The following is a 22,447-nucleotide window of genomic DNA, read 5'->3' as shown; positions in this document are numbered from 1 at the left end:
CCTTAAAAAAGTAGATATTTATTTTGCTCTCATGAAACAATGAAGAGGTAGATGACCCAGAACTGGTGGTACAATTCTATGGTCCTCAACTCCCAACTTCCATCTCTAGATTTTCATTCTAATGTCTTCATCCTAATCAGTAGGAAGAACACAAAATGGAGAAAAGAGTACATGCTCATTTCTCTTTAAAGACCTAAGTTGGAAGTGTCTCTCATCAATTCTATTTTATCCCTATGGTCACACAGACATGGCTACATTTAGCTCTAAAGGGAAACTGGAAATTGTGGTCTCCATCTAGTGGCCATGTGCCCTACATTTAGTATATTCATTGTTTGGAAAAAGAGGAGAATTAGCATTGGTGAAAAAAGTAGCAGTTTCTGTCACAATCCTTTTTCCTAGTGTTCATTGAAATGCGTAAAATTAAAATCATATACCTTTACCACAGTATTATGTCTACTACGTTTCATATAAAATAACATTAATTCTATAGTGGTAAATGAAGTGTCAAAATATTCTTTTACTCCAGACCTCTCAAGTTATTAAACTTATGAGTACTTTTTTTATAACAAGAAATTAGAATGTATCAGAGTAACATGCTAGGATGTTATAGACTAAATGTTTGTGTTCCCTCCAAATTCATATGTTGAAACCTACCTCTTCCCCAGTGTGATGGTAGGATTAGATGAGGTCACGAGGGTGGAGCCCTCATGAATTGGACTAGTGCTATTATAAGAGTCACAACAGAGCTTGCTCCCCTTCTCTGATCTCTACCATGTGAGGATACAACCAGAATTCAGCAGTTTGCAACCTGTAAGAGGACCCTCACTGGAATCTGACCATGTTAGCACCCTTTTCTCAGACTTCCAGCCTCCAGAACTGTGAGAAATAGATTTCTGTTGTTTATAAGCCACTCAATCTATGGTACTTTTTTATAGTAGTCCATACTGACAAGGTACAGACGCTGTAATAAGCAAACCCCCAAATCTAGTGGCCTAACCTAATAAAAATTTGTTGATTTCTTGCTCACACCCAGTCCAGTTTGGATGTTAATGGTTGGTGAGTGGCCTCTCACATGGTATTTTTAGTGACTCCACTGTCCCCCAGCTCTCTGATGGATCTTCTGCGTCTTCTGGGAGACAAGAGAAGAGAGTGTTTGGAGGGTCCTACAGGAGGAATATACAGATCAAGCCTGGAGGTGGTCCATCTACCTCTGCCCACATTCCACTGTCTACGATTCGTTAACAGGGCCACATCTAAATATGAGTTTGGTTATGCATAAAGGAGTTTGAGGAAATGGGTTTTGTGAACATATTAAATGGAAGTGTGTTAGGTCTTTCTGTTTGAGCCTTTTCAATTTTTTTTCCCCTCTAGGATCCAGCGATTGCTGGGAGCTTTAGTTTTCGGCTAGGATGCTTCACTTACATTGAAGCCTCTATTCTTGGCTAAGAAAAATTATTGATTTTCTCTCACTTGCCATTGTTTCCTTTCCTATAATATTTTCCCTGTTTATCTCATTTTCCACCAAGTATGAAAAAGCAAAGAAATTCTGTTTTCCTTAGCCATTCCATATTTTTCTTTCCAATGACACCTCCCAAAATATATTCCTTGATTTATGGGTGAATAATTATTTCCATTAACATGCTTTGTTTGAATGAAGAATTGCCTATCTCTTCTCTCCTAACATCTATTATCATCTCCTTTATGCTGAGCAACACCATAACTATTTTTCATACAAGCTGTTCAGGGCTTTCTCTATATGTAATTAATTACTCCATCAGGAGAATATTGAGAGAATCACCTATTAAATAAAAGCATAAGAACCAGATTCAGGGCCATGATCCATTTTACTCAGTCATAAACCTTGGAACATTAAGGGCATGTTCCAAAAAATTTTAGCTTAATTGATTTTAAAATTATGCTAGCAACTGGAGTTACATGTCTTAGAAAGAGAAATAAATATTCCATAATTATTTATTGAACAAACTTTTATAAAGCATCTACTGTGTGCAGGCACTTTGCAATATACTAGGAATAACTAGTGAATATAATGCAGATCTTTCTCTCTTGGAATTTACAGTCTAATTGAGAACTGGACCATGAACAAGCAATTAATATCTAAAGGAAATAAATGATTAAAAAGAGGGAATTATAAGTGTTATTAAATAGAGGGACCTAACCGAGTGTTTATTGTCAGAGAAATTCTGCAGATCTGATATCCGCAAGAATGAGTTGGAAAAGGTCAGGCAAAGTCAAAAGAAGAAAAAGGGGAAAAGCACAAATTCTTTCCAATTTCCAAATAAAATAGTCTTGCAAATTCCCAGAGAGTCCCTGTAATTAAAAACAACTGCTGTATGGAGGTTCCTTAAAAAACTACAAATAGAACTACCATACGATCCAGCAATCCCACTACTGGGCATATACCCTGAGAAAACCATAGGTCAAAAAGAGTCATGTACCAAAATGTTCATTGCAGCTCTATTTACAATAGCCAGGACATGGAAGCAACCTAAATGTCCATCGACAGATGAATGGATAAAGAAGATGTGGCACATATATACAATGGAATATTACTCAGCCATAAAAAGAAATGAAATGGAGGTATTTGTAATGAGGTGGATGGAGTTAGAGTCTGTCATACAGAGTGAAGTAAGTCAGAAAGAGAAAAACAAATACAGTATGCTAACACATATATACGGAATCTAAGGGGAAAAAAAAGCCATGAAGAACCTAGTGGCAAGACGGGAATAAAGACACAGACCTACTAGAGAATGGACTTGAGGATATGGGGAGGGGGTGGGGTGAGATGTGACAGGGTGAGAGAGTGTCATGGACATATATACACTACCAAATGTAAAATAGATAGCTAGTGGGAAGCAGCCGCATAGCACAGGGAGATCAGCTCGGTGCTTTGTGACCACCTAGAGGGGTGGGATGGGGAGGGTGGGAGGGAGGGAGATGCAAGAGGGAAGAGATATGGGAACATATTGTATATGTATAACTGATTCACTTTGTTATAAAGCAGAAGCTAACACACCATTGTAAGGCAATTATACTTCAATAAAGATGTTTAAAAAACAAAAAAACAAAAAACAAACAAAAAAAAAAAACAACTGCTGACATCAGTAGCCCTACTTTTTCAGTTCCTAAAAACTTGCCACATCCATTATCTTAATTACTCCTCTCTTTGATATTGAGCTGCATGAGCTGCTTGTATATTTTGGAGATTAAGCCTTTGTCAGTTGCTTCTTAGCAAATATTTTCTCCCATTCTGTGGGTTGTCTTTTCATCTTGTTTATGGTTTCCTTTGCTGTGCAAAAGCTTTTATGTTTCATTAAGTCCCATTTGTTTATTTTTGTTTTTATTTCCATTTCTCTAGGAGGTGGGTCAAAAAGGATCTTGCTGTGATTTATGTCATAGAGTGTTCTGCCTATGTTTTACTCTCAGAGTTTGATAGTGTCTGGCCTTACATTTAGGTCTTTAATCCATTTTGAGTTTATTTTTGTGTATGGTGTTGGGAGTGTTCTAATTTCATTCTTTTACATGTACCTGTCCAGTTTTCCCAGCACCACTTATTGAAGAGGCTGTCTTTTCTCCACTGTATATGCTTGCCTCCTTCATCAAAGATAAGGTGACCATATGTGCGTGGGTTTATCTCTGGGCATTCTATCCTGTTCCATTGATCTATATTTCTGTTTTTGTGCCAGTACAACACTGTCTTGATTCCTGTAACTTTGTAGTATAGTCTGATGTCAGGGAACCTGATTCCTCCAGCTCCGTTTTTCTTTCTCAGGATTGCTTTGGCTATTTGGGGTCTTTTGTGTTTCCAAACAAATTGTGAAATTTTTTCTAGTTCTGTGAAAAATGCCATTGGTAGATTGATAGGGATTGCATTGAATCTGTAGATTGCTTTGGGTAGTAGAGTCATTTCACAATGTTGATTCTTCCAATCCAAGGACATGGTATATCTCTCCATCTGTTTGTATTGTCTTTAATTTCTTTCATCAGTGTCTTATAGTTTTCTGCATACAAGTCTTTTGTCTCCTTAGGTAGGTTTATCCCTAGGTATTTTATTCTTTTTGTTGCAATGGTAAATGGGAGCGTTTCCTTAATTTCTCTTTCAGATTTTTCATTGTTAGTGCATAGGAATGCAAGAGATTTCTGTGCATTAATTTTGTATACTGCTACTTTACCAAATTCATTGATTAGCTCTAGTAGTTTTCTGGTGGCATCTTCAGGATTCTCTATGTATAGTATCACGTCACCTGCAAACAGTGACAGTTTTGTTTCTTCTTTTCCAATTTGAATTCTTTTATTTCTTTTTCTTCTCTGATTGCTGTGGCTAAAACTTCCAAAACTATGTTGAATAATAGTGGTGTGAGTGGGCAACCTTGTCTTGTTCCTGCTCTTAGAGGAAATGGTTTCAGTTTTTCACCATTGAGCACGATGTTGGCTGTGGGTTTTTCATATATACCAATCCAAAAATGGGCAGAAGACCTAAATAGACATTTCTCCAAAGAAGATATACAGACTGCCAACAAACACATGAAAGGATGCGCAACATCAGTAATCATTAGGGAAATGCAAATCAAAACCACAATGTGGTATCACCTCACACCGGTCAGAATGGCCATCATCAAAAAATCTACAAACAATAAATGATGGAGAGGGTATGGAGAAAAGGGAACCCTCTTGCATTGTTGGTAGGAATGTAAATTGATACAGCCAGTATGCAGAACAGTATGGAGGTTCCTTAAGAAACTAAAAAGAGAACTACCATACGACCCAGCAATCCCACTCCTGGGCATATTCCCTGAGAAAACCACCATTCAAAAACAGTCATGTACCACAATGTTCATTGTAGCTCTGTTTACAATAGCCAGGACATGGAAGCAACCTAAGTGTCCATCGACAGATGAATGGATAAAGAAGATGTGGCACATATATACAATGGAATATTACTCAGCCATAAAAAGAGAGGAAATTGAGTTATTTGTAGTGAGGTGAATGGACCTAGAGCCTGTCATACAGAGTGAAGTAAGTCAGAAAGAGAAAAACAAATACCGTATGCTAACACATATGTATGGAATCTAAAAGAAAAAAAAAAAAAAAAAGGTTGTGAAGAACCTAGGGGCAGGACACAAATAAAGACACAGATGTAGAAAATGGACTTGAGGACACGGGGAGGAGGAAGGGTAAGCTGGGACAAAGTGAGAGAGTGGCATTGACATATATACATTACCAAATGTGAAATAGCTAGCTAGTGGGAAGCAGCTGCATAGCACAGGGAGATCAACTCAGTGCTTTGCAACCACCTAGATGGGTGGGATAAGGAGGGTAGGAAGGAGAAGCAAGAGGGAGGAGATATGGGGATACATGTATATGTATAGCTGATTCACTTTGCTATAAAGCAGAAACTAACACACCATTGTAAAGCAATTATACTCCAATAAGGATGTGAAAAAAATTACTCCTCTCAAATATCTTATAACATATTTATTCTTATACCCATGGATGAAGGAACTGAGATTCAGAGAATTTAAATAACTTGACAAGGTCACACAGCTAATAGGTAGAAAAATTAGATCACCAGGGTCTGTCATGTCCTCAGGTCTTCCAAATAGAGAAAGTTTCAGAGGAAACAGAGAGTAGTGGTTAACAGTCAGATTACCTGGGTTAAAATCCTGATACTATCACTTACTAACTGGATGACTTTTGGTCACTTTAACCTATCTTGAAATCCTTCATTTACAAAGTGAGTGTAATCAAAATACCTACCTCATGTGTTGTTATAAAGATTACATGATCTTTACAGATATCTGTAAATGACTTAGAACAGTCTTTGTAATGGAAAATTTTCATTAAATAATAAAGTCACTGTCTTGCATATCAATGTGTAGTCTAATTTTCTAGCTCCATATAGAAACCAAATTCTAAACAATGGAGTAGACCGTATTTGAGACCTCCAGTGGTTAAAAATATTTCAGAGAAGCATTAGTCCTAAATTGAGCTGATATCCAAAGTGTAACAAAAGGATAGTACTTTCTACTTAGAAGACTCATAAAAGTAAACTTTGAGATGCAATTATATCTATATTCTACAAACTTTTGACATTCAGTAAGGGAATTTGACAGAGACAAACATTGGGTAAACCTCTGGCCTTATATATTGGTGGCATTACCAAAGAATTTCAACCTTCTCTGTGTTTTATGACAGGAATCTGATTGATCCTGCTGACTTCATGCATTTGAAGTCCTGTGATAGGAAGCTTATAAGGTACTCATCCAAAAGAAGATGGAGAGTGAGAACCTCCATAATATTAAGGGCCTTCTCTACCCTGAAAGAGTATATTATAGAAAGCTGGGCTGGATAAGATGCCTCAGTAGTTTTTCATCTCTTTTCATAAAAACAATTAAGGGAAACAAGGGTGTTGTTGTAGTTAAAAAGAAGATCTGTTGTCGTCTTAATGATTTTATATTTTAGTACAATTAATAGCTCTACACCAGCTAAGAGAGTGTAACAGAATGATTGAGAGCAGAAATTGGTAGATAATTAGCCCAAATCTTGGCTTCACCACCTACCAGTTGAATGACCTTGGATAAACTGCCTAGCCTTTCTGAGCATTAGTTTCACCAGCTGAAAATTGCTTTAATTGTATCCTCTTTACAGAGTTACTATGAGGATTAAGTTCTGTAAGGATGTAATAAAACAGCCTAATGCCTACTACTCAGGAGTTGAGAGTGTAGTAATAGCAGTAATCTTTGTTGCCAAGTGATAATTAAGTTGTAACAAAGAGAAATAAGAAAATGTATGAATCATATTTCCATTTATAATTAAACTGTGAAGTTGAAGCTTTGTAATCTGTTAGCATAGGGAATACCATATTTGAAATTGAAGGTTGATGAATGCAAACACACCTGTGAACAATTCAAACATATTTTCAAGTGATTTTAATCAAAGCATTTAAAAAATAATTACCCTTAATTTAATATAAGTAGAATCTTTATTAATTATGCTTCCCTGTAGCTAACTTTATTTGATGTTAATTTTTTAAATCCATGCATATGTGCGCTCTTATACATTCACAGCAATAACCACTATATACAAATTTATAGACATGAGAGATAAGAAAAACAGAATGGCAAAAGGGGAAAAACATGGGATTTGGAATGAGATGATTGATACAGTTTTGGAATTAGCCACTCAGAAGACATGTGACTTTTAATGTCATCTAGATTCCCAATTTCAGTATCTTTATTTGTAGTATAAGCATGTTGATATTTACTCTATCTCCTTTATGTGAGGAACATCCAAAGGTGTGCTGACTCATATCTGCTCTGAGAGTTGACAGTGTCTTTTCCCAACCCTTTACTCAATGACAACAAGTTGGCACTTTGAAATTAATAATCATGGGAATATTTACACTATGGAAATTGACAGATGCCACAAATCAACATTTTCTCCACTACCAACCCCATTTTCCCTCTGAGGTCTGGCTAATATTTTGTTAGTACACTACTGGGAATGTCAGATGAAAAAATGTGCCAGAAAGTGCTTTGTGAAATATAACGTGTAATGCAAATATGTTATAATATTCATTATGGAAAATTATGGATATAGAGACAATCTGTGACTTGCATATGAAAATATCATTAAATGATCTTGTCTAATTAAAAAGCAAAGACATGAATGAGCTTGTAGGACACATTTAAATGATTTAATAGACTTGTGTATGATAGAAATGCCCTATCAAATCAAGCCAATGAAGGGATGTTATATAGAATTTTTGCAGGGTGACTAACCATCCTTGTTTTCCCAGGACTATGGAGTTTCCCAGAACTAGGATGAACTATATAATTTTCAGCGTCTAGCACAAAATGGAAACATGAAACAGCTTGTTCAAAAATTATTAAAAATTTCAAGATAGCAACAGCAAAGCACTAAACCACGTATGGGCAGGTCTGGGTGGGGAACACTCAGTTGCATGCTTATGAAGCTGGCTCTACCTAGGACCCATGGCTTTCAGGGCTAAAATCAGAACAGTCTGGGGCAAACAGGGACTAAGATGGTTGGTGACCCTACTTTTGCTTCAAAAATAGTTAGCATTAATATTAATATATTATCAAAGATTTAGCACACCTAGTGAAATATACCAACTGTAGCAAGTACTATCAATTCAGTCATAAGTAAGAGCAGGGAAGAGAATATAGCTTGAATAACACTTTGTCTTTAAAGATCTTTGCTTGGTTCAGTCTGTGCAATTTAGTGAACTAAATGACTCTGCTTTGACTCCTGACTCTTCCCAAATGCACAAATCTAATCTTAGAATATAGAAAGCCATTATAAAGTTTTACCTTAAAACAAGTTTCAGACAAATTTTAAATGAAGAATGGGCCATTATTCTGAATGTGTAAGATCACTTTACAGATGTGTTTATAAACTGGAAATAAGATTTAAGAAATGTTGAAAAAAATCACTGGATGGTGTAAATCATGTATATACTGTGTATTTAGCATGTAATTACACATCATGTTCTTTATACACACAAACACAAACACAAACATTGATGTTACCAAGAGGAGAAATTAGTCTGATGTTTAAAATAATAAACAATTTCAAGTGATAACACATGAAATAATTCTGTTCTTTTTCATTGAGTTTATGGAGATGACTATAATTTTGACTAATTCACCATTGTCTTTGGGCAAACAATGAAAATAGAGCAGTGATTCTCTAATGCAAACTTTAGTGTGCGTTAGAATCACGTGGAAGACTTGTTAACAGAAATGATGAATCTCAGTGACTTTCTGATTCAGTAGTTTTTGGTAGGGCTAGAGTATTTGCATTTCTAACAAATTTACAGGCTCTGGGACCACACTTTTGAAAACCATGTAACTTGTGGAGCATTTGTGATTATATGCATCTAATAATTATATGATAAGAAATGATCACCCACCACAGTATTTGCTTCATTGCTTTGTTCCCAGTAGTTGAAGGAATTTCCTGAGTCAAATTAAAAGTATTCTCTAATAAACATAAATGCTAATTAATTACATCTATGGCTGTAGAGCTAGCACTTTATTTGAGAGACCTTGAAGGTGGAGTGAAAGTTAAGGCTTCCATTACACCTAGGGACTTGCTTAGATCCAAGGATCTTTTTTGATCTGCAATATTATATTTCTGCTGCAAGTAGCTTAAATTACAAGCTTTTAAAAAGTACTCAGCCATTAAATACAATAAAATCATTGTGTGTAACCTTGTGAGGATATGCACTTCATAGTTCCAGAATAAAGTTGCACATTAGGATAGTGAATTAGAGGGAATATAGCCAGGGGGCCTAACAGTCCCTTCTCTTCAATCTTTAGATGCATCAATGTACATTTTTCTATCTTCTTTTAGGTTTCTTTTCTCCAGTTATGTCCCTGAAACTCTATGAAATGTTAAAATAAGTTAGAATTGCACTTAAAATTAAATCAAATAAATTAAATGTACTCTGTTCTGAAGATTTAACCATGTACTTTTTCACATTTCAAACTCCAACAGGCATGATAAAGTGCAACAACTATATAGCCCAGTTTCCTAGAAAGGAGTATTCTGAATTTAAAAAGATGATATATGTGAAAATGCCTACCCAGTGCCTGCCATGTAGTAGTTGCTCAATGATTTTAAACATCATTTTCAAGGATACACGTTGGAGCAGTTATCAATAGGAAAATATTTCAAGGCAGAAGTTCATGATGTGGAATTTTAAAGAAAGAAACATTTTTAGACTGTCAGAATATAGGAGAGAACATTTCAGGTGAAGGAAATAATATATTCAGAGGTAAAATTTTTAAAGTGCAAGTTCAAGTTTAGAGATAGAGAGCAGTTTTGCCTACATCAGTGAATTTCAACCCTGGTTACACATTAGAATCACCTCAGGTGTTTTTAAAATTCCAAGTGTCTGAGCCCCACTCTGTACCAATTAAATCTGGATCTCCAGGGGTCAGAGATAGGCATCAATATTAAAAACAAACAAACAAACAAATACAAAAAGTCTCCAGAGTGCTATTGGTAAGAAATGAAAGAGAAAAAGAAATGGAGGGACAAGTTGAAGTTTCCTATTTTTATCATCAGCCTGAAACTATGTTTATTAATTTCCCATAGGAATGTAGCACACAGTCTTGAAGGCATAACACAGTGTAATTTGGGCAACTGTCACTGCCCTTCACAAAGAACTCTGAGCCATTTTGGCATCTGTGACTGCTAACAAGGTCCCTGCTGGCTTATTAGACTTTCCATCTGTGGGGAATCCTTGGACAAGAGAGACCCAATAATGCATTCTGCGCCTTGCTGATATTCAATGGATGAAAATAGCAAGTCACTAAATTCATTTCATAGTGCATAATAAAAGGAGGTTTCCAAGATGTGTCAGCAAGTCAGTATAAACACTACCCCACTCTAGTGTACAGAAAAGAGTATGGGATTTGAAATCGATCAGAGCCATGGTCAATTCCTTGATTGCCTCAGTTTCTAGCTTGAATTTAAGTGTGTTTTTTAACTTCTATATACTTAAGTCTTCTCACTGTAAAATTAGGACAATGATAATATTCATAGCACAAGTAGCCCTGGGATTCAAATGAGATCATGTACATGAAAGACATTTGAAAAGTTTGATGTAGAAATTATTATTATTTGTGCCTAGAATTTCCTTTTTGACTTGTGCTTCCAAAAGGGAATAAAATCTCAGCAAGAGAAACTACTGATGTTGGTGTAGTCATTTCTATTTTTTCAAGGTGATTTACCAGCCAAAAAATGAATTGTGTCAAGAAGTAAAATAGAAAATAATTTATTCACATTTTTACATTATTCACATCCATGACATTTTCTTTATTTTGTCACTTAACAAGCAGCAGAGTAGAGCTCTTTAAAGGTCCCTTGTAGATTTTATGGAAAGAAATGTTATCTTTCCTACTCGCAATCTTTATAGCATGGTATTAGTGAAGGATTGAGAAGTATTTTTTTCAATCCTTTTTTAAAAATTGAAGTATATTTTCTGTACCATATTATATAAGTTACAAGTGTACAATATAGTGATTCACAACTTTTAAAGGTTATCCTCCATTTATAGTTATTATAAAATATTGGCTTTATTCCCCATGTTGTAAAATATATCCTTGTAGCTTATTTTATACCTAATAGTTTGTACCACTTATTCCACTACCCCTATGTTGGCCCTCCCTCCTCCCCTCTCCCCACTGGTAACCACTAGTTTGTCCTCTATATCTGTGTCTGCTTCTTCCTTGTTATATTCACTAGCTTGTATTTTTTTTCAGATTCCACATATAAGTGATATCATACAGTATTTGGCTTTCTCTGTGTGACTTATTTCACTTAGCATTATGCCCTCCAAGTACATCCATGTTGCTGCAAATGGCAAAATTTCGTTTTCTTTTTATGGCTGGATAGTATTCCATTGTGTGTGTGTGTGTGTGTGTGTATATATATATATATATATATATATATATATATATATATGGCACATCGAGAAGTATTTTATATTTACTTTTCTTTTAAATACAAAGATATGCAAGGCTCTGTTTTTGACTGTGGAAAATCAAAGCAAAGTCTTTGGTCTCTGCTTCTGAGGCATTTCCAGTCTATTTTAAGAGACAAGATATACATAGTTCATTAAAAATTGTTAATATAATCAGATTGTCTATATTAACAATCTGGTACATCACAAAGAGGTCGGCTATTTGTCCAACGTGTACCTTTGAACTATTCCTGAGCACATAACACAATGTGTTCTGACAAACCCCATGCGCTATTTTTTTTTTAACATCTTTATTGGAGTATAATTGCTTTACAATGGTATGCTAGTTTCTGCTTTATAACAAAGTGAATCAGCTATACATATACATATATCCGCATATCTCCTCCCTTTTGCGTCTCCCTCCCTATCCCACCCTCTAGGTGGTCGCAAAGCACCGAGCTGATCTCCCTGTGCTATGCGGCTGCTTCCCACTAGCTAGCTATTTTACATTTGGTAGTGTATATATGTCAATGCCACTCTCTCACTTTATCCCAGCCTACCCTTCCCCCTCCCCATGTCCTCAAGTCCATTCTCTACATCTGCCTCTTTATTCCTGTCCTGCCCCTCGGTTCTTCATAACCAAATTTTTTTAAAAGATTCCATATATGTCTGTCAGCATATGGTATTTGTTATTTATTTATTTATTTATTTAACATCTTTATTGGAGGATAATTGCTTTACAATGGTGTGTTAGTTTCTGCTTTATAACAAAGTGAATCAGTTATACATATACATATGTTCCCATATCTCTTCCCTCTTGCGTCTCCCTCCCTCCTACCCTCCCTATACCACCCCTCTAGGTGGTCACAAAGCACCGAGCTGATCTCCCTGTGCTATGCGGCTGCTTCCCACAAGCTATCTATTTTATGTTTGGTAGTGTATATATGTCCATGCCACTCTCTCACTTTGTCACAGCTTACCCTTCCCCCTCACCATATCCTCAAGTCCATTCTCTAGTAGGTCTGTGTCTTTATTCCTGTATTACCCCTAGGTTCTTCATGACCTTTTTTTTTTTTTCTTAGATTCCATATATATGTGTTAGCATACAGTATTTGTTTTTCTCTTTCTGAATTACTTCACTCTGTATGACAGACTCTAGGTCCATCCACCTCACTACAAATAACTCAGTTTCGTTTCTTTTTATGGCTGAGTAATATTCCATTGTATATATGTGCCACATCTTCTTTATCCATTCATCTGTTGATGGACACTTAGGTTGCTTCCATGTCCTGGCTATTGTAAATGGAGTTGCAATGAACATTGTGGTACATGACTCTTCTCGAATTGTGGTTTTCTCAGGGTATATGTCGAGTAGTGGGATTGCTGGGTCGTATGGTAGCTCTATTTTTAGTTTTTTGAGGAACCTCCATACTGTTCTCCATAGTGGCTATATCAATTTACATTCCCACCAACAGTGCAAGAGGGTTCCCTTTTCTCCATACCCTCTCCAGCATTTATTGTGTGTAGATTTTTTGATGCTGGCCATTCTGACTGGTGTGAGGTGATACCTCATTGTGGTTTTGATTTGCATTTCTCTAATGATTAATGATGTTGAGCATCCTTTCATGTGTTTGTTGGCAGTCTGTATATCTTCTTTGGAGAAATGTCTATTTAGGTATTCTGCCAATTTGGGGATTGGGTTGTTTGTTATTTTTATATTGAGCTGCATGAGCTGCTTGTATATTTTGGAGATTAATCCTTTGTCATGTGCTTCATTTGCAAATATTTCCTCCCATTCTGAGGGTTGTCTTTTTGTCTTGTTTATGGTTTCCTTTGCTGTGCAAAAGCTTTTAAGTTTCATTAGGTCCCATTTGTTTTTATTTCCATTTCTCTAGGAGATGGGTCAAAAAGGATCTTGCTGTGATTTATGTCATAGAGTGTTCTGCCTATGTTTTCCACTAAGAGTTTTATAGTGTCTGGCCTTACATTTAGGTCTTCAATCCATTTTGAGTTTATTTTTGTTTATAGTGTTAGGCAGTGTTCTAATTTCATTATTTTACATGTAGCTGTCCAGTTTTCCCAGCACCACTTATTGAAGAGACTGTCTTATCTCCATTGTATATTCTTGCCTCCTTCATCAAAGATAAGGTGACCATATGTGCGTGGGTTTATCTCTGGGCTTTCTATGCTGTTCCATTGATCTATATTTCTGTTTCTCTGCCAGTATCATACTGTCTTGATTCCTGTAGCTTTGTAGTATATAGTCTGAAGTCCAGGAGCCTGATTCCTCCAGCTCCGTTTTTTCTCAAGATTGCTTTGCCTATTCGGGGTCTTTTGTGTTTCCATACAAAGTGTGAAATTTTTTGTTCTAGTTCTGTGAAAAATGCCAGTGGTAGTTTGATAGGGATTGCACTGAACCTGTAGATTGCTTTGGGTAGTATAGTCATTTTCACAATGTTGATTCTTCCAATCCAGAAACATGGTATATCTCTCCATCTGTTCCTATCATCTTTAATTTCTTTCATTAGTACCTTACAGTTTTCTGCATACAGGTCTTTTGTCTCCTTAGGTAGGTTTATTCCTAGGTATTTTATTCTTTGTGTTGCAATGGTAAATGGGAGTGTTTCCTTAATTTCTCTTTCAGATTTTTCATCATTAGTGTAGAGGAATGCAAGAGATTTCTGTGCATTAATTTTGTATCTTGCTACTTTACCAAATTCATTGATTAGCTCTAGTAGTTTTCTGGTAGCGTCTTTAGGATTCTCTATATATAGTATCATGTCATCTGCAAACAGTGACAGCTTTACATCTTCTTTTCTGATTTGGATTCCTTTTATTTTTTTTTTCTTCTCTGATTGCTGTGGCTAAAATTTCCAAAACTATGTTAAATAATAGTGGTGAGAGTGGGCAACCTTGCCTTGTCCTGATCTTAGTGGAAATGGTTTCAGTTTTCCACCACTGAAAATGATGTTGGCTGTGGGTTTGTCATACATGGCCTTTTTTATGTTGAGGTAAGTTCCCTCTATGCCTACTTTCTGGAGGGTTTTTTTTTTTTGTCATAAATGGATGTTGAATTTTGTCGAAAGGTTTTTCTGCATGTATTGAGATGATCATATGGTTTTTAATCCTTCAGTTTGTTAATATGGTGTATCACATTGATTGATTTGCATATATTGAAGAATCCTTGCATTCCTGGGGAAAACCTCACTTGATCACGGTGTATGATCTTTTTAATGTGCTGTTGGATTCTGTTTGCTAGTATTTTGTTGAGGATTTTTGCATCTATGTTCATCAGTGATATTGGCCTGTAGTTTTCTTTCTTTGTGACACCTTTGTCTGGTTTTGGTATCAGTGTGATGGCCTAGCAGAATGAGTTTGGGAGTGTTCCTCCATCTGCTATATTTTGGATGATTTTGAGAAGGATAGGTGTTAGCTCTTCTCTAAATGTTTGAAAGAATTCACCTGTGAAGCCATCTGGTCCTGGGCTTTTGTTTGTTGGAAGATTTTTAATCACAGTCTTAATTTCAGGGCTTGTGATTGCTCAGCTTATATTTTCTCTTTCTTCCTGGTTCGGTCTTAGAAGGTTGTGCTTTTCTAAAAATTTGTCCATTTCTTCCAGGTTGTCCATTTTATTGGCATATAGTTGCTTGTAATCTCTCATGATCCTTTGTATTTCTGCAGTGTCAATTGTTACTTCTCGTTTTTCGTTTCTAATTCTATTGATTTGAATCTTCTCCCTTTTTTTCTTTATGAGTCTGGATAATGGTTTATCAATTTTGTTTATCTTCTCAAAGAACCAGCTTTTAGTTTTACTGATCTTTGCTATTGTTTCCTTCATTTCTTTTTCATTTATTTCTGATCTAATCATTATGATTTCTTTCCTTCTGCTAACTTTGGGGTATTTTTGTTCTTCTTTCTGTAATTGCTTTAGGTGTAAGTTTAGGTTGTTTATTTGAGATGTTTCTTGTTTCTTGAGGTAGGCTTGTATTGCTAAAAACTTCCCTCTTAGAACCACTTTTGCTGCATTCCATAGGTTTTGGGTCATTGTGTTTTCATTGTCATTTGTTTCTAGGTATTTTTTGATTAGCTCTTTGATTTCTTCAGTGATCTCTTGGTTATTAAGTAGTGTATTGTTTAGCCTCCATGTATTTGTATTTTTTACAGATTTTTTCCTGTAATTGACCAGGAAAGATACTTGGTCAGGAAAGATACATGATACGATTTCAATTTTCTTAAATTTACCAAGGCTTGTTTTGTTACCCAAGATACGATCTATCCTGGAGAATGTTCCAAGAGCACTTGAGAAAAATGTGTATTCTGTTGTTTTTGGGTGGAATGTCCTGTAAATATCAATTAAGTCCATCTTGTTTAATGTATCATCTAAAGCTTGTGTTTCCTTATTTATTTTCAATTTGGTTGGTCTGTCCATTGGTGAAAGTGGGGTGTTAAAGTCCCCTGCTATTATTGCGTTACTGTCGATTTCCCCTTTTATGGTTGTTAGCATTTACCTTATGTATTGAGGTGTCCCTATGTTGGGAGCATAAATATATACAATTGTTATATCTTCTTCTTGGATTGCTCCCTTGATCATTATGTAGTGTCCTTATGTGTCTCTTGTTGTAGTATTTATTTTGAAGTCTATTTTGCCTGATAATTGCTACTCCAGCTTTCTTTTGATTTCTATTTGCATGGAATATCTTTTTCCATCCCCTCACTTTCAGTCTGTATGTGTCCTTAGGTCTGAAGTGGGTCTCTTGTAGACAGCATATATACGGCTCTTGTTTTTGTATCCATTCAGCCAGTCTATGTCTTTTGGTTGGAGCATTTAATCCATTTACATTTAAGGTAATTATCAATATGTGTGTTCCTATTACCATTTTTTTTATTGTTTTACGTTTGTTACTGTAGGTCTTTTCCTTCTCTTGTGTTTCCTGCCTAGAGAAATTCCTTTAGCATGTGTTGTAAAGCTGGTTTGGTGGTGCTGAATTCTCTTAGCTTTTGCTTGTCTGTAAAGATTTTAATTTCTCCGTCCAATCTGAATGAGATCCTTGCTGGGTAGAGGAATCTTGGTTGTAGGTTTTTCCCTTTCACCACTTTAAATATATGCTGCCACTGCCTTCTGACTTGCAGAGTTTCTGCTGAAAGATCAGCTGTTAACCTAATGGGGATTCCCTTGTATGTTATTTGTTGTTTCTCCTTTACTCCTTTTAGTATTTTTTCTTTGTATTTAATTTCTGATAGCTTGATTAATATGTGTTTTGGTGTGTTTCTCCTTTAGTTTACCCTGTATGGGACTCTCTGCACTTCCTGGACTTGATTAACTATTTCCTTTCCCATATTAAGGAAGTTTTCAACTATAATCTCTTCAAATATTTTCTCTGTCTCCCTTTCTTTTTCTCTTCTACTTCTGGGACCCTAATAATTTGAATGTTGGTGCATTTAATGTTGTCCCTGAGGTCTCTGAGACTGTCCTCAATTCATTTCATTCTTTTTTCTTTATTCTGCTCTGCAGTAGTTATTTCCACTAATTTATCTTCCAGGTCACTTATCCGTTCTTCTGTCTCAGTTATTCTGCTATTGTTTCCTTCTAGAGAATTTTTAATTTCATTTATTGTGTTCGTCATCATTGTTTGTTTGCTCTTTAGTTCTTCTAGGTCCTTATTAAACGTTTCTTGTATTTTCTCCATTCTATTTTCAAGATTTTAGATCATCTTTACTATCATTACTCTGAATTCTTTTTCAGGTAGACTGCCTATTTCCTCTTCATTTGTTTGGTCTGGTGGGTTTTTACCTTGCTCTTTCATCTGCTGTGTATTTCTCTGTCTTCTCATTTTGCTTAACTTACTGTATTTGGGTTCTCTTTTTCACAGGCTGCAGGCTTGTAGCTCCCTTTGTTTTTGGTGTCTGCCTCCAGTGGCTAAGGTTTGTTCAGTGGGTTGTGTAGACTTCCTGGTGGAGGGGACTAGTGCCTGTGTTCTGGAGGATGAGGCTGGATCTTGTCTTTCTGGTGGGCAGGAACATGTCCGGTGGTGTGTTTTGGGGTGTCTGTGACCTTATTATGATTTTAGGCAGCCTCTCTGCTAATAGGTGTGGTTGTGTTCCTGTCTTGCTAGTTGTTTGGCATAGGGTGTCCAGCACTGTAGCTTGCTTGTCATTGAGTGGAGCTGGGTCTTAGTGTTGAGATGGAGATCTCTGGGAGAGCTTTCGCTGTTTAATATTACGTGGAGTTGGGAGGTCTCTGGTTGACCAATGTCCTACTCAGCTCTTCTACCTCAGAGGCACAGGCCTAACACCCGGCTGAAGCACCAAGGCCCTGTCAGCCACACGGCTCAGAAGAAAAGGGAGAAAAATGAAAGAAAGACAAAAATAAAATAAAATAAAATAAAGTTATTAAAATAAAAGTTATTAAAATAAAAATTAATTATTGGGGGCTTCCCTGGTGGCGCAGTGGTTGAGAATCTGCCTGCCAATGCAGGGGACACGGGTTCGAGCCCTGGTCTGGGAGGATCCCCCATGCTGCAGAGCAGCTGGGCCCGCGAGCCACAATTACTGAGCCTGCGCGTCTGGAGCCTGTGCTCCGCAACAAGAGAGGCTGTGATAGTGAGAGGCCCGCACACCGCGATGAAGAGTGGCCCCTGCTTGCCACAACTAGAGAAAGCCCTTGCACAGAAATGAAGACCCAACACAGCCATAAATAAATAAATAAATAAATTTAGATATGGTCCACATCAGATACTCTCTCTAAAAAAAAAATAAGAAGAAGAATAAGAATTATTTTTAAAAAATTAAAAAGTAATTAAAAAAGAGGAAAAAAAGAAAGAAGGAAGGAAAGAAGAGAACAACCAAACCAAAACACAAATCCATGAATGATAATAAGCACTAAAAATGATACCTAAAAAAACAAAAAAGAAAATGGACAGACAGAACCGTAGGAAAAATGGTAAAACCGAAGCTATACAGACAAAAGCATACACATACACACTCACAACAAGAGAAAAAGGAAAAAAAAAGTATATATTGTTGCTCCCAAAGTCCACCGCCTCAATTTTGGGATGATTCATTTTCTATTCAGGTATTCCACATATGCAGAGTACATCAAGTTGATTGTGGAGATTTAATCCACTGTTCTGAGGCTGCTGGGAGAAATTTCCCTTTCTCTTCTTTGTTCGCACAGTTCCTGGGGTTCAGCTTTGGATTTGGACCCGCCTCTGTGTGTAGGTCACCTGAGGGTGTCTGTTCTTCTCTCAGACACGACGGGGTTAAAGGAACAGCTGATTCGGGGGCTCTGGCTCACTCAGGCCAGGGGGATGGAGGGTTACGGATGCGGGGCGAGCCTGCAGCTGCAGAGGCCGGCGTGACGTTGCACCTGCCTGAGGCGTGCTGTGTGTTATCCTGGGAAAGTTATCCCTGGATCATGGGACCCTGGCAGTGGCGGGCTGCACTGGCTCCCGTGAGGGGCGTTGTGGATAGTGACTTGTGCTTGCACACAGGCTTCTTGGTGGTGGCGGCAGCAGCCTTAGCGTCTCATGCCCGTCTCTGGGGTCCGCGCTCATAGCCGCGGCTCACGCCCATCTCTGGAGCTCATTTAGGCGGCACTCTTAATCCCCTCTCCTCACACACCCTAAAACGATGGTCTCTTGCCTCTTTGGCAGCTCCAGACTTTTTCCCGGACTCCCTCCCGGCTAGCTGTGGCACACTAGCCCCCTTCAGGCTGTGTTCACGCAGCCAACCCCAGTCCTCTCCCTTGGATCTGACCTCCGAAGCCAGAGCCTCAGCTCCCAGCCCAGACTCACCCCGGCAAGTGAGCAGACAAGCCTCTCGGGCTGGTGAGTGCAGGTCAGCACCAATCCTCGTGCAGGAACCTCTCCACTTTGCCCTCCGCACCCCTGTTGCTGCGCTCTCCTCCATGACTCCAAAGCTTCCCCCCTCTGCCACCTGCAGTCTCTGCCCGCGAAGGGGCTTCTAGTGTGTGGAAACCTTTCCTCCTTCACAGCTCCCTCCCACTGGTGCAGGTCCCATCCCTATTCTTTTGTCTCTGTTTTTTCTTTTTTCTTTTGCCCTACCCAGGTACGTGGGGAGTTTCTTGCCTTTTGGGAAGTCTGAGATCTTCTGCCAGCGTTCAGTAGGTGTTCTATAGGTGTTGTTTCACATGTAGATGTATTTCTGATGTATCTGTGGGCAGGAAGGCGATCTCCACGTCTCACTCCTCTGCCATCCTGAAGGTCTCTCCCCCATGTGCTTCTTATTCACATATCCTTCATAATAACATTGGGGACTTTCCTAGGTGCAACATCTGGAAAGTTAGCAAAAGAAGTGAGTAAAGAAACACTAGCCCTGCTGAAAACACTCTTAGAATAGCAATTCTAGTTTCCAGAATCACCCCGAAGCATCTATTGTTGGCTGAGGGCAAGCAGCAGGCAGGTTTCTGCAGAGAAATGGAGTTCAAGAGGAGAGAAGTGTCTGGTACTAGGATGGACCCTGGTGGTGGAGATTTGTGGCAAAAGAGGCTTTTCTGCAGTTGGAGTGTCCCATCTTCTTGGCTAGCAGCTCTCATGATAGGCACCCATTTATCAAATGCAACAAGCTTAGAGAAATGATAGCGATTACTCAGGAAGCCCTCATTTTGTGCCAGATTCTATACTAGATGCATCACACCTGTTATCAAAAAAGTCCTCATCAGAATACGAGAGATGGGCATTAATTATTCCCTCTCTTACCAATGAAGAAACTGAGGCTCACAAAATATAACTTGACAAAGGTACTTTCACTGAGTAACACAGAATTTAAACCCAGGTTAAACCCAGGTTGCTTAGCTCTAAAAATCATTTCTATTCAGCAGTATCTTCAAATTGGGATAGACATTACTATAGGTTCGCTAAGACTCTCTAAAGTGTACATGGCACAGAGAGTTTTAAAGAAATTTATTTCCAGATCTTCCTCCCATCTATTGTTTTCTAAAATGAATCTGAATGAGAAGCCTCCTGAATGTTCTTCTTTACCACCTCCCCTTTCACAATCTCCCTTCGACTTTTCAGAAGAAAGTCATACCTCTCACCTAAACTGGATCCATTCTCATCACTATGCACTCACAGAAGGGGTAAAAACTTACAAGGTACCAAAGCAGTGGAGAACTCAAAATATTGGTGCCATTGTCGCTGAAGTGAATGACTTTAATGACTAGGTAGCAAATGTCTTGAAATTTGGGTCCTTTGTAAATAGATCCATAAATTATAAGATTGCTTTCATCAAAGAATTCTTGATTGTGTTGTCACTGACGGATCAGATTATTTTGATACTGAATCAGTTATGTCATTTTTGGCATATATAACTAAAAAAGGAGTTCAAGTAATTAAGTGAAATTCCTACAAAAATCTTTTCATTACCATCTAGTTTTTTATGAGAATAAAGTTTCTCAGGACTGTGAATTACTTTTTAAAATTTAGAATAGAAAATATGCTGAGCCTTATCTTTTCTATCAATGAGTAATATTCATCCATGGATACATAAAATAAATTTTAATTAACAATCTTTCACAAATATTATTAAGAAATACATTTTCAATAAAATTTTACTTTTTATATTTAATAGCTTATTTTGTAAAATATTTAATGTTTATGTCATTCTAATAAATTGTGTATTACTAAAAAACATAATGATAACAATCCAGATTATATTAATGGTCTCATGAAGTTTTTAAAAAGTAATTTTAATTTTTATACCTATTTTGTTGTAGAAAAGTATGATAGGCTGATGAGTTTTTTAAAAAAACATTTCAAGAATAACATATAACATTTAGGTATAATTTTGTAAGAAAATAGAATAAAAACATGAGATCAAGTGAAAAAGGAAATCCTATAACATTTTAGACTATAATAGAAGAGTTTGTTTAGGTACTTTTGATATGGATGTTGATAAGTATCAGATCATTTAATGTGCATACATTTTTATAAAGTGATAATAAATTTTTACTTTAAAATTTATACTATTTGCAACATCTATCCCTGAACTTTTATCCTCTGAAACTATATACAATTATGATTAAAGCAACTTAGAATCTACTTAAAAATATGTGAGAGCATACAGAAAACTTGGTTTTAAAACTTTCATTTGGTGCTACTCAAAGATAAAAGCTTAAAGACCATTGTTCTACAGATCTTTTCCCTCCATGATATGACTTATTGCTAATAAGAAAGACAGTATACCAGTTCATTCAAGAGCTTAAGCTCTGGAATAAAACACACTGGTGTTCCAGCCTTCTCTTATTTTTAATCTTAATCGTTTTAATCTTAGACAAGTTACTTAAGCTCTCTAAACTGCTTTATCCAAATGTGTATAATGGAAATTATGAAGATAAGCTGTAGAATCATTGTGAAGATTACATGAAATTAATCATGTTAAGTTTTTAGAAAAATTCCTGCACATAGTAAGTGCCATGTATATACGATCATAAAAGTTTTCATAGACAAGAGATTTCAGAGGGGAGATAAGTGTATGTTCTTGGGCTATGGTTCCAGAGGGAATGGGGCTTGGTATGGTTTCAGAGAATGAGTACATAAAGCTCAAAAGGAGGGAAAAAAAATCATCAGCTGAGGCGGCAGAAATACTATGAGCCACAATGGTGGGAGAGCACAAAGCTTCAAATGCGAAAGTGAAGAGCTGCACTTTAAAAATGAAGTTGACACAAAATAATCCTAATTGTATGAAATGAAGCTAGATTTCCTCTGCCCAAGCCCTAATGCCTGCACTGTTTCTATCCTACCTTTTTTAAAAAAGTTATAATCTTACAGTTTCTGTTTTCTTATATTTCTGGATTTTGAAATTCAGCATGTCCTTGGCCATAGTCCCTCAACTTGGCTCCTACTTACAGTTTAACTCTGTTATTCCTACTTCTTTGTCTGGCTCTGAATCTGAGTTCTACTTATGTTTTGTGTTTTC

At 36.9% G+C, this 22,447-nt stretch overlaps 1 protein-coding gene across 1 annotated transcript in view; it reads left to right on the top strand.

Moving 5' to 3' along the window:
* Positions 1-22,447, top strand: part of TYR (tyrosinase) — a 107,425-nt gene that overhangs the window by 37,564 nt on the left and 47,414 nt on the right. The gene's annotated exons all lie outside the window — the stretch shown is intronic.

Source organism: Balaenoptera ricei, chromosome 8, assembly GCF_028023285.1.
Source record: "Balaenoptera ricei isolate mBalRic1 chromosome 8, mBalRic1.hap2, whole genome shotgun sequence".
Lineage (NCBI taxonomy): Eukaryota > Metazoa > Chordata > Mammalia > Artiodactyla > Balaenopteridae > Balaenoptera > Balaenoptera ricei.
The sequence above is the reverse complement of the archived record's forward strand: the minus strand, read 5'-3'. Positions and strand labels throughout refer to the sequence as shown.